This window comes from Aquila chrysaetos, chromosome 13 (assembly GCF_900496995.4).
Source record: "Aquila chrysaetos chrysaetos chromosome 13, bAquChr1.4, whole genome shotgun sequence".
NCBI classification, from domain to species: Eukaryota; Metazoa; Chordata; class Aves; order Accipitriformes; family Accipitridae; genus Aquila; species Aquila chrysaetos.
Window position 1 is genome coordinate 33,560,229 of NC_044016.1, and position 10,128 is coordinate 33,570,356.

The 10,128-nt window shown below is 46.5% G+C and overlaps 1 long non-coding RNA gene across 1 annotated transcript; it reads right to left on the reverse strand.

The window, feature by feature from the left end:
- Positions 1-3,753: 3,753 nt before the first annotated feature.
- On the reverse strand, positions 3,754-7,218 carry LOC115350412. The gene is made up of 4 exons (XR_003926428.2): positions 7,022-7,218; positions 6,215-6,278; positions 4,243-4,296; positions 3,754-4,129 (listed from the first exon to the last, which is right to left on the reverse strand). It is a non-coding gene; the product is annotated as an uncharacterized LOC115350412 (long non-coding RNA).
- Between the last annotated feature and the right edge of the window lie 2,910 nt (positions 7,219-10,128).

Consider the following 10,128-nt stretch of genomic DNA (forward strand, 5'->3'; position numbering starts at 1 on the left):
GCAGCCCTCGCATCTGTAAGGGCTGGAGACAAGCCGCACAGATAGGCAGAAATCAATAAGCTGGCGGATCAGAGGGCCGGGCGGAGGAGCCGCTCCGTGCACACGCACAGGGGCCGAACATCTGTCAGGCAAACAAAAAGCAACCCAAGCGGAACAAAAGAGAGGATTATTTTCACTCAAGTTCTTCTTCAGTCTCAGCAGGCAACGTTCAAGCCGTCTTCGTATTCAGACACTGAGGCCTTATGGAGTACGGGCTGTCCGGGAAATGCCAAACGCTGTTACCAGAAGACAAAAGAGGGGGGAAAAGAAAAAAAAAAAAAAAAAAAAAAAAAAAAAAGAAAAGTAGATATGGAAAATTCAGACTGTCTTGTTGAGTGCGATCGAGCAGGGGGAAGGTGGAGGGGGCACCGATAAGGGGGTGGAGGGCAGGGAGGGGAGGAGGACAGCGTGACAACGCGACGGAGAAGTTGATGGCAAATCTCCACAGCGGTACTTGCAAACAAAGCTGATCGTATCGGGCGCGCCACAGAAGCACGAAATACTGGCGCCCAGCTATGGATTCACGAGCGCTGGGGCTGTGCCCCCCAGCTCCCCGCCTCGCGTGGAAGGGCAGAGTCCGGGGGAGTCGGCAGAGCTGGCCCCGCACCCCGAGGCCCTCCTCACCTGGAGGGAGCCCGGCTTCGTCCACCAGCCCCCGGCACTTCTGGGGAGCGAAGGATTTAGGATAAGCTGAGAAACAAGCTGCCATGCCTCTCCCTCGCGCTCGGTGTTAGACAGCGGACACGGTTACTTTGCAGCTTGGTTTCACCAGCACAGCTGTCTCTTCTAATTGGTGTGTCCTATCCGTGCTAGAAATAGGTGCAAAAAAGTGAATTTGTGGTGAAACAGATCAAGTAAAATCAGATTTGGGCTTAAAATGTCAGAAACCTTCATCCTTTCTGAAAGACTTTTGTCCTCTGAATCATTTCACAGTTGAGAACTCCCTGCATTGCATTCGCATGCTGCTGCTCCATGCCCTTCTGCCACTGTTGGCTTGGTGCATTTTTAAACTTAAGTTTTATTAGGGAAAAAAACCCTGTAGGTTTTGGGTTTTCTTCAACAGTTTCACAGTACGTAAGCTACCTTCACTGCTGAAAGCAGGAGCTGTTCTGGCTAAAGGTGAATCTGCTTAGTTGAGGATTTGTACTCTGACCTTGCAGCTCCGTGCCCATGGATGCACCCACCCGTCAAACACTAGCCCACAGCATCCCACAAAACAGTTATATGTCTCAGCCTTGAAAGTGACTTGCCATAGAAGACACAGGGTCTTAATGGCATTTTAGGGAGTATCACACCGGTATTTTGACCCAGCTTCACTTTGTTCCGTTGTGTTCCGGGTGAGGGAGGGATGTGAACTGGAAGAGGTTTTGACTTAAGGAAAACCAGCACCTGTGTTAAAAAAAAAAATCCCAAAGTAATGACTGGAAAAAAAACCCCCAAACACGTACTGAGCTGCTGCCTTGTCTTAGACGCTCCTAAATTTCCTTTGCCTAATTTACAGTGCCAGGCACGGCTGGGTCAGCTGCCTCAGTGAGAGCTCCAGAATGACCCTTAAAAAGAGTAAGCCCTGATTTTTGTTTTCCTTGAGAGAGTGAAGGAGAGGGAAGGACTGCCTTCCCCATCCCTGAGAAAGGTCTGGGCTCTCAGTCCCAGCTGGCCACAGGTGGCTTCTGGACCTCTTAAACTCAGCCTCTGCACGTCAGGGAGGAGTAAATAAGGCTTCGAGGGACTCATGCCATGTGTATTTTGCTCCCACCTACCACCCACCTGAGAGGAACCAGAGGCAGCAGATGAGGGGCTCTGTCAGCAGCGTGTTCCTCCGTCACTGGCAAACGAGGGCATCTGCCATAGACACAGCACCTCTTTTTCCCAGGAGCTTTGCTCAGGTGAACCTTGAGCATTTCATAGCTTGCAGGCAAGACAGTAACCCCCACCAGGCACTGCAGATGCTGCAGACCCAGGTACCTTCACCACACATGCCCCTGGAGACTCCGCCGTGTTCGTGGAGAAGACAAACAGAGGTTCAAGCAGCAGCAGACATAGCCTGCTTGCTACACGGCAAGTCTGTGCATGGAGAGCGTACCCAGCCGCCTGCATGTGTCCTACACAGATCACACGCACATACCTGGACTGTGTCTCCAGGTACTGAAAGGGCTCACGAGGCCAGAAAGATCAAACCTTCTTCCTAAAACAAAGTAATTCGTATGACAGCCTTTGGCGTCTCCTTATCCAAGCTGCACCGGTCCTGAGTTGTCATCTCTTCCGCAGGGCTACGGGGAGGCTCGCCCAGCTTTCCCCCGGGAAGAGACCCAAACCCAGGAGCAGAGTCTGCTTCCCACTGCTGCTCTTGACCTGCCTGGGTTGTTGTTGACTTTCCCTGGCCAGCAGTTACTCAACTCACCTGCAGCCTTTCCTGGATGCCTCCGCTCTGCCTGGGCTGCAGTGTTTTGTAAGAGGTATTTCTAACCGACTGCTTGGTCATGTCTCAGGAATTTCGGGGGTCCCCTATTTACCTTTTGCAAGCAGTTCTCACATAGACTATCAATAGCAAATCAATACCTTCTTATCTCATGGTTAGGATATTACTGGTATTTGTCCATAGTCAGTGTTTTTCCTTAAAGCCAAAGCACTCGAGTTACTTTTGCTCATTTTGGTTATTTTTCGCAAGCCTTGAACCACGTGCAAGTACTATCCTAAGCTGCACAAGCAAATACTGCTATAAACCTGGGCTTTAGGAGGAGGGTGTTAAAACAAGGGGTTTATGTTGATAAATAATAAAAAAATAATACAAAACTGATCATTTACAGGAGAGAAAACTGTTTCATATGAGGAACAGTATCGTCATTAAAAGTTTTATGGTAAGGGAACAGTATAGTACATTGTGCAATAAAACAGGGAAGATTTTGTCCTTTACTTCCTACCACAGAAATCTGCTCTTGATTCTCCCTGCACAACGGCTCCTCCAGAAGGTAGATAAGGACCACAGGAAAAGACAAAAAAGGAAGGTAGTAAAAGTAATAGATATATGTCTATCTTTCATGCGACATTTTGCAACTTTGCCTTTGGAAACTAAGCATGTTTGATGTGTTTAATTTTGCCCTTGTCTACCAGCAATGGAAGAGAAGCCATCACCTCATCAGTAGGATCTTTTTTGGAGAAGATGATTGGTTTTGAGTCAATCTGGCTGTGAGAGGCTCTTGGATTAGGAGTCTTTGGAGGGGTCTTTTTTGCGCATAAAGTCTGACATGGTCAGTTCCTTAGGAAAACGGGTTTTGGGGTTGCTTTGATGCCTGTGAGGTTGCTCCACAGGCAAAGGATGGATCTGGAAGACACAAACCAGGGACAGGGACCCTGGCCAGCAGAAGGCACCGGTCACCTGGGAGTGGAGGGTGGCAGAGTCGTGCTCTGAGAGCAAGCCTGACCTGTCAGTTTGATGGTCTCCAGTTCCTCTGGAGTCATGGAGCACCCTGGTGTTCCCTGCAGCCTGTCGCACTCCTTCTCAAAGCGCTTTTAACTGAAACATTAAAGAGACAATGCCAATGTGCGATGTTAGTACGGCTTTGCAGAGTACTTGACATGGTCCATTAGATTGCAGCTTGGGAACTCCTGCTCCAAGTGCCTAAAAGAGAGACAGGACTAACCAGCGACTCTCAGACAAGCAGCTGTGACACGTGCCATCACAGTAAATTAATGGTGGCCACAGTTTTGACAGTTTAAGTCAAAACAGAACTGAACAATCAGAGCGAGTTTTTGTCTTGTGGCTGCAATGAATTCCCTGGTGGCTGCATGCGGCCACTATTATTGTCTTTGAGAGTCACTGCCCTAAGAGATGAGTTCTTTAACAAGTGAACAAATAACTCAATTAGAAATTAAAACAGTACATTCCTGAGAGGAGCTCAGCAGCCTCTTCTCCCATTAGCAACAGGGGGAGTTGCCACGCTCTGCACCTTGCCGAGCAATAGCTATTCTCCCTCCCTTCAGCAGATGACTCTGCTGTAACCGATTCCTTCACAATGTCATTCCAGTTTGCCTCTTGCGGGTACCGTTTGCTGATAGGTGGGAATGCGCTGATTTTTGGTCAAGTTTCAGCCTAGAAAAAAAATTTAATTACACAAAACAAAATGGAGAGGGCAGGGGAGAGGAGACCAGATTTATGAGTTGATGAGTGAACTTTTTGTTGAAAAGTAATGATTGAGTACTCACTTTGTGGATGAGCTTGCTCTATCAAGGACAGAGGAAGATCAGTCATCCTAGGATCTGAAAACAGTCAAGAAATCAAACTCAGGCAATTTGAGGATGACAGATTGGCCAATCTGAATTACGTGAGGAGTACAGATATAACTTTCCTCCAAGGTGGGAAAGAGAGAGAGAAAAGTATTTGTATTAAATGTATTCACTGGGCATGGGAAGCCTCCTGCAAGGAAGAAAATGTCCTTTGAGTCTATTTCTTGGTAGTGCGGTACTGAAAAACAGAAGGGGTGAAGGAATCGTGAACAGCTGGTGAGTGGCAGTCCTATGCCAGAAGAATGAAGTGTGGAGGAGGGGAGAAAGCAGTTTAAAAAACACCCAACAACAAAAAAGAGCTAAAATCCTAACTTCAACAGTAAAATAAAAACCCAAACAGAAAAACAAACCAGAAGCGTTGGGAGCGTGCTCTCAAGCACCAGATTCCCATGGACTGTAAGAGCAACAGAAGCCATTGTCCTCTGTTGGGGATGGGAACCATAAAAACCAACGAGCTGGGCTGGGAACAGAACTGCTGTGTGCTCTCACTCGTTTTTCTCAACTAAACCCAACGCAACTCTCTCGAACATGAGGGATGCTGCACAGAGGATGAGTGCACCCCTGCCTAGCTGGGGAGCTGATCTGTGGGCACGCACCTTCCTTAAAAAAAAATCCCGACAGTTAGAACATAACCAGTTCATTAAGGCTCTCGGGTAAGGAATAAATAATGGCCCCGCAGCAGGGTGGCGGGCATGTGGGACGGGGACCCGCGGCCAAACGCACAGCGCAGCCCGCTGGCTGCGGCCGGCGCCGGGGGAGAGGTTTGGGCCGGGGCGGTTGCGGGCGGCAGCACGCCCCGCTCGCGGGCGCTCGGCTGGCACAGAGCTCTGCTCCGGGGCTCCCGTCCTCTCACCGCTGCGCTCCTGCCAGGAGGAAAAGCGAGGTTCACGCTCGGCCTCAGGCGAGGCACGCTGACTTTCCTGGCAAGCTGGCCCCACGGCGCGCCGTGATACGAAGTTTTGTCCCCGCCTGCCTTCCCCCGGCACGGCCGTGTATTCCAGAGGTTTGGGCATTTCTGCAGCAGGGCCGGGAGGAGCTGCCTGCTCCCCTCCAGATGCCGGGGACCTGCGCGGGCTCAGCACGTGCTGGAGGATGACGGCGCAGGACAGCGCTCGCTCCGTGCTTGCTCCCCTGGCCGCGCGAAATACTGCGCAAAGATGCCTGAAAGAGGGAGGTGGTTTTTGAGGAAGGAGAGATTAAGCAAACCAAGACTTTAATTGAGCAATAACAGTGATGTGTAACACTGTGACAGATATGGAGAGGCAACAAGGGAACAGTTATTCACCATTTCTCACGATACAAATATTAACGGGCTTCACCTGAAATGATATGATGGCAAGGTCAAAACCAAGAGAGGAAATACCTCTTCCTATAAAGTATCAGTTATGAAACTGGATTGATTAACAACAACAACAAAAAGACAAATCTAGGTAAAAATAGTCCATAAATGCAATTCAACACAAAGACATGGATACAACCTCAACCCAAAAGTCCTTAAATCACAGACTGCCAGATGCCAGGAGGATACACAAAAAGAATTATCTCTCTTTGCTAGCCCGATTCTTACACAGTGCTATTGGCCACTATTGGAGGCTGGAAAGATTTTTACTGAACCCCAGTATAGTCTTGTTTGCTTCTATTTTTCATTTGTCCTTTGAATCTTGGCATATTCGGTGATTAAAAATGAACCTGTCTTTGAAGCAAATACATCCAAATCACAGGTATCCAAAGTGCTATGTTAACCTGGCTGTGACACGTTTTGACATTCAGAATATTTAAACTTTTAAAAAGGAATCTGTTCATGGATGGGCTCATCTTTTTCAGGACATGATTGACAGGGGTCTATTTCAAAATACCTCCCATTAAGGAAAAAAAAAAAGAAAAAAACTACCTTAATGGTGAAGCAGGGAATGACAGCAGCAGACAAAAGGTCGTTGCTTCTTTGTTCTTCAAATCTGAAGAAAATACACAGAACTCCATTGTATGACTTTTTCATGCACAACATTGTCTCCCTTGACCCCATGCACATCTGCAGCCTGAAGTCCTCTGTTATCTCTGGATAACAGCTGTTCCATCACTGATTATTCATCAGCTCCACTTTAGTCTGCCTAAGGTGCTGTGAAAAGCCCCCAGGTTGCTGAGTTTGCTAACATGAATTCAAGATAAAGCCTAAAATTGCTGAAAAAAACCCAGGATAAATAACGGATAACTCTTACTGGACATTTTGTTTGGTTATCTGTAGCACATAGCACACTTTAACATACTGTAATTGCAGGATCTTTTAAAAATCTCATAGAATCCCCTCCATCTCTCATCTAACTCCTTTATACTTATTATTTGGCTTTGGGCAGCAAAATGCAAGGGCAAGGAACACATGCAGGTAGCACTGGAGAAGCAAGCAAGCCCTTCAGGCATATGATGTGCAGGAGCAGAATTTGAAGAACAATTAATTAGTGAGGATTCCCAGTTAAAAGAAAGTGACCGAAGATATGAGATACGTGCAAAACCCAACCCCTTTGAATGCAAATACTCCTTGATCTTTATTTGGGGCAGAGGAAGTAATTTCTCTTCTGTCTTCTCACGCTTGCTATGGAGACCACAATTCAGTATGCACCTCCTCCCCAGGTAATTCATCTTCTGGGCTCTTCCACCACCCCCACCCCCCAATCATTTTCCACCCCTACCACTCCCCAATTACCAATGCTCATATTCCCACATGGGTGCTAAATCCCATCAGTCTCTCTGTCTGAAGGATAAGGATGGAAGAGGATTTCTTTGATCTCCAAGACTCTTTCATGGGTCATTTGAGAGGTGAGGATGGAAGAAGGTGAAGATTTCCAGTTTATCAGCAAGGTGTTGATGGCTACCAGATTGCTGGGCACATAATAGAAGACATTCCTGGGGAAAAAAAAAAAAAAAGAGAAAAAAAGAAAAAGGTGGTTTGCAGCCCAGCACTAAGTTGTTAATGAGCTCCTGGTATAAATTCATGGGGTGCAGGGGCTGTACCTAAGCAGGTGGCTCTGCAGTGACAAGCAGCCCCCAGTTACCTACTTACAAGTAAGTTGTACAGCTCTTGTCCCTGAAATATCTGCATGCTCAGTATGCGAGTTTAGATTACTGTTACAGAGTCCACAATGTGCTGGGCACAGAAATATTAGCCCACCTTACAGACTATAAACCAGAGAAAATGGTTCCTGTAGGAGCCCCAGAGGAGGCACAGGCTATTTTGCGGAGTGGCCCTGAGTCTTGGTACCAGTGGCTCGCTTGCCTTGCGGCCATCTGTAAAACGGGCTGCTCGGGAGTCACCACTCTTTGATCCCTCCAAAGGTGAAGATGCTACACATGCACAAATGTTGCAGGTAGCTGCAGTTTGCCTGTCGTAGTTATGAGTACTATAGCTCAGGTACAGGATGCCAACACTTAAGTCCACTGAAATGATACAGAGGGACAGAGTTAAAGGTACGCACTCAACCTTTGTTCTAAATTTCCCAATTTGATTGCAAACCCGACTTTTTTTCATGCTCCCAACTTCCCGTTTGTCTCTTCCAGTCCATCTACATCACATCCCTGCAATTATATCACACTCCCTTTGTCCGTATGCCAAGAATTTGCAGAGGACTTGCAAAATCCTCATTCCCAATTGTTTACCTGTTTTGTACAGCATTTCTGCCTTTCTTCAGAAAGCAATTCTGCTATAGTCTCCTTCTGTTAGACAAAATTATGCAAATTGCATAGATTAAATTGCTGTATAATGGTTGATCAGCTTTTCCTTATTGTTTGCCATTTGTTACACAGGATTTGCGTGCATTTAAGAGTTTTATGTGTTTAATAGATATTTAAGAGGCTTAGCATAGCTAATACCTTCAAGCAGTTCTGTCCCTGCAGACTACAGAGAAGTAAAGGCTACCTCTGTCATCAGTGGCTTTGACTCTAGGAGGTTTAAAAGTTGTTTTAAAAGCCCGAGTGGCAAAGGAGCTGGGGAGAAGATGCAGGAACGGGTGACGTTGTTTGGAGACCGTGCTGCTGTTTACCAAAACGATCCGCGTCCCTCTTCTGATAAAAGGAGCTACAAAGCAGACCCAGCTCCCACTGGTGGAATGGGCCTGGCAGGATGCGGGTTTCCAAATTCCACGTCGTTCTATTACAGCCTGTTTCCACTCATGGACATGCAAAATCTTGGATTCGCTTTGGTGCGAGCGTAGGCTCCTATTCCGGCTCGAGGCCGGCTGCAAGCGAACACATAGGCATTTCCTCTCCGTTGCCAGATCCTGTTCTCATTAACATGTTGCCAAAGCATTAATCATATCTCAAATCCCGCGTGCCCCTGAGCAGACTTTTCCTCCCAGCTGCCTCATCCCCATTCCTTGACGGACAGACTTTCATCTCTCTCCCACTCCTTACACATCCTTGATCTTTTCCAGGAGCTGCAGCCCCACCAGCACAAGCAGGCCGGGAACAATGAGCGGTTTGCTGCCATCGAGCTGGCTTTTCTGCTTTCTTGCCGGTCGCGTAGCAGAGGCCACTCCAGTGCACTCAGCAAAGCACACAGAATCCATGCAATACCTACAGCTTTTCTGTAAGCAATTAACTGAAGAAGTCAGGTTTGGTTTTCTTAAACAAATTAGCCTTTTAGTATTGAGTTATACACACCGTTGAGAAAACAGAGAGTAAAGTAAATACGTTCTTGAAAAGCAACCCTTCTCCCATGCAGCCCCAGAGAGTAGTACTCACACATTTGCCCACTGCAAACAGATGGGCCATTTTCTTGTGTCTCTATTAGGTAATAGGCTCAAGCTGTGAACAAATAAAGCAGAAAACACCCAATATGCCAATGTGTTAATTTTGTCTTCCTGTAGGTGTCCCTGTCGATTGCAAAAACGAGTCAAGCCCAACTTTTTCATTTCTTATTTTTTGCTAATAGAGAAAAAGACAAGTTATAACCTTTTTCCTGGGCAAAATAAACTCTGACTATATTTCATAGTAATGGATACATAAAAGGTATTGATTAAGCCGCATGTGAGAAACAACAAAACTAGCCTTAACAGCTTGATAGTCTGTTTGTATATGTGTTCTCTTTTTAGATAGCTGGATTCGCCTTTAAAACGTACATCTCTACACATGTTCCTTACCACCCCTAAGTTTTAATGATATGGCCAGAACCACTCTCTCTAATGTGCATATGAATATACACAGTATATATAATTATTTGTCATTTTCATGGCCTTTCTTGCATGTGGCACTTGATGTACTTCACTGGGGTACGGCTCAGGACAGACTCTGGCTCAGGCTGCACAGACCTTATAAACTAGTAACACGTGTGAATGGTTCATCATTGCTTTTATACACAAGACTGTTCCCATGCTTGCATTGGAACTGCCAGGAGGTTTCCACAGGGAACAAAATGGAAGATAACAACCTCTAAAGAGCTCTAGATATTGACTAAACCCAACAAAGATTCAATGTTATTTTTCCAAGGTACTCGGTCCAAACCTGCAGTTTTACTTATTTTGCCTTGGAAGTCTTTGTCCTTGCAGGGCTGGATTCGTCAGCCCAAGGAGGAGCAAGTGCTGAGTGCCACAGGGATTTGTGTACTTCCCAACACAAATCCAACAGTTCTTAATGCACTCAGGCCTATACCCAAGAGATATAAAGGTGCTTCTTTCTCTTTAAAGTCTAACCTGATTAGAGTCACTCCTATGACTCTTAATTTACCGCTATCAAACTACCTCTCCTATTGTTATAACCTTTCTTTCTTTCATGAAGGCTCTTTGGAAGCTTTTCACATACTTGTTAAATGCTCTTGGT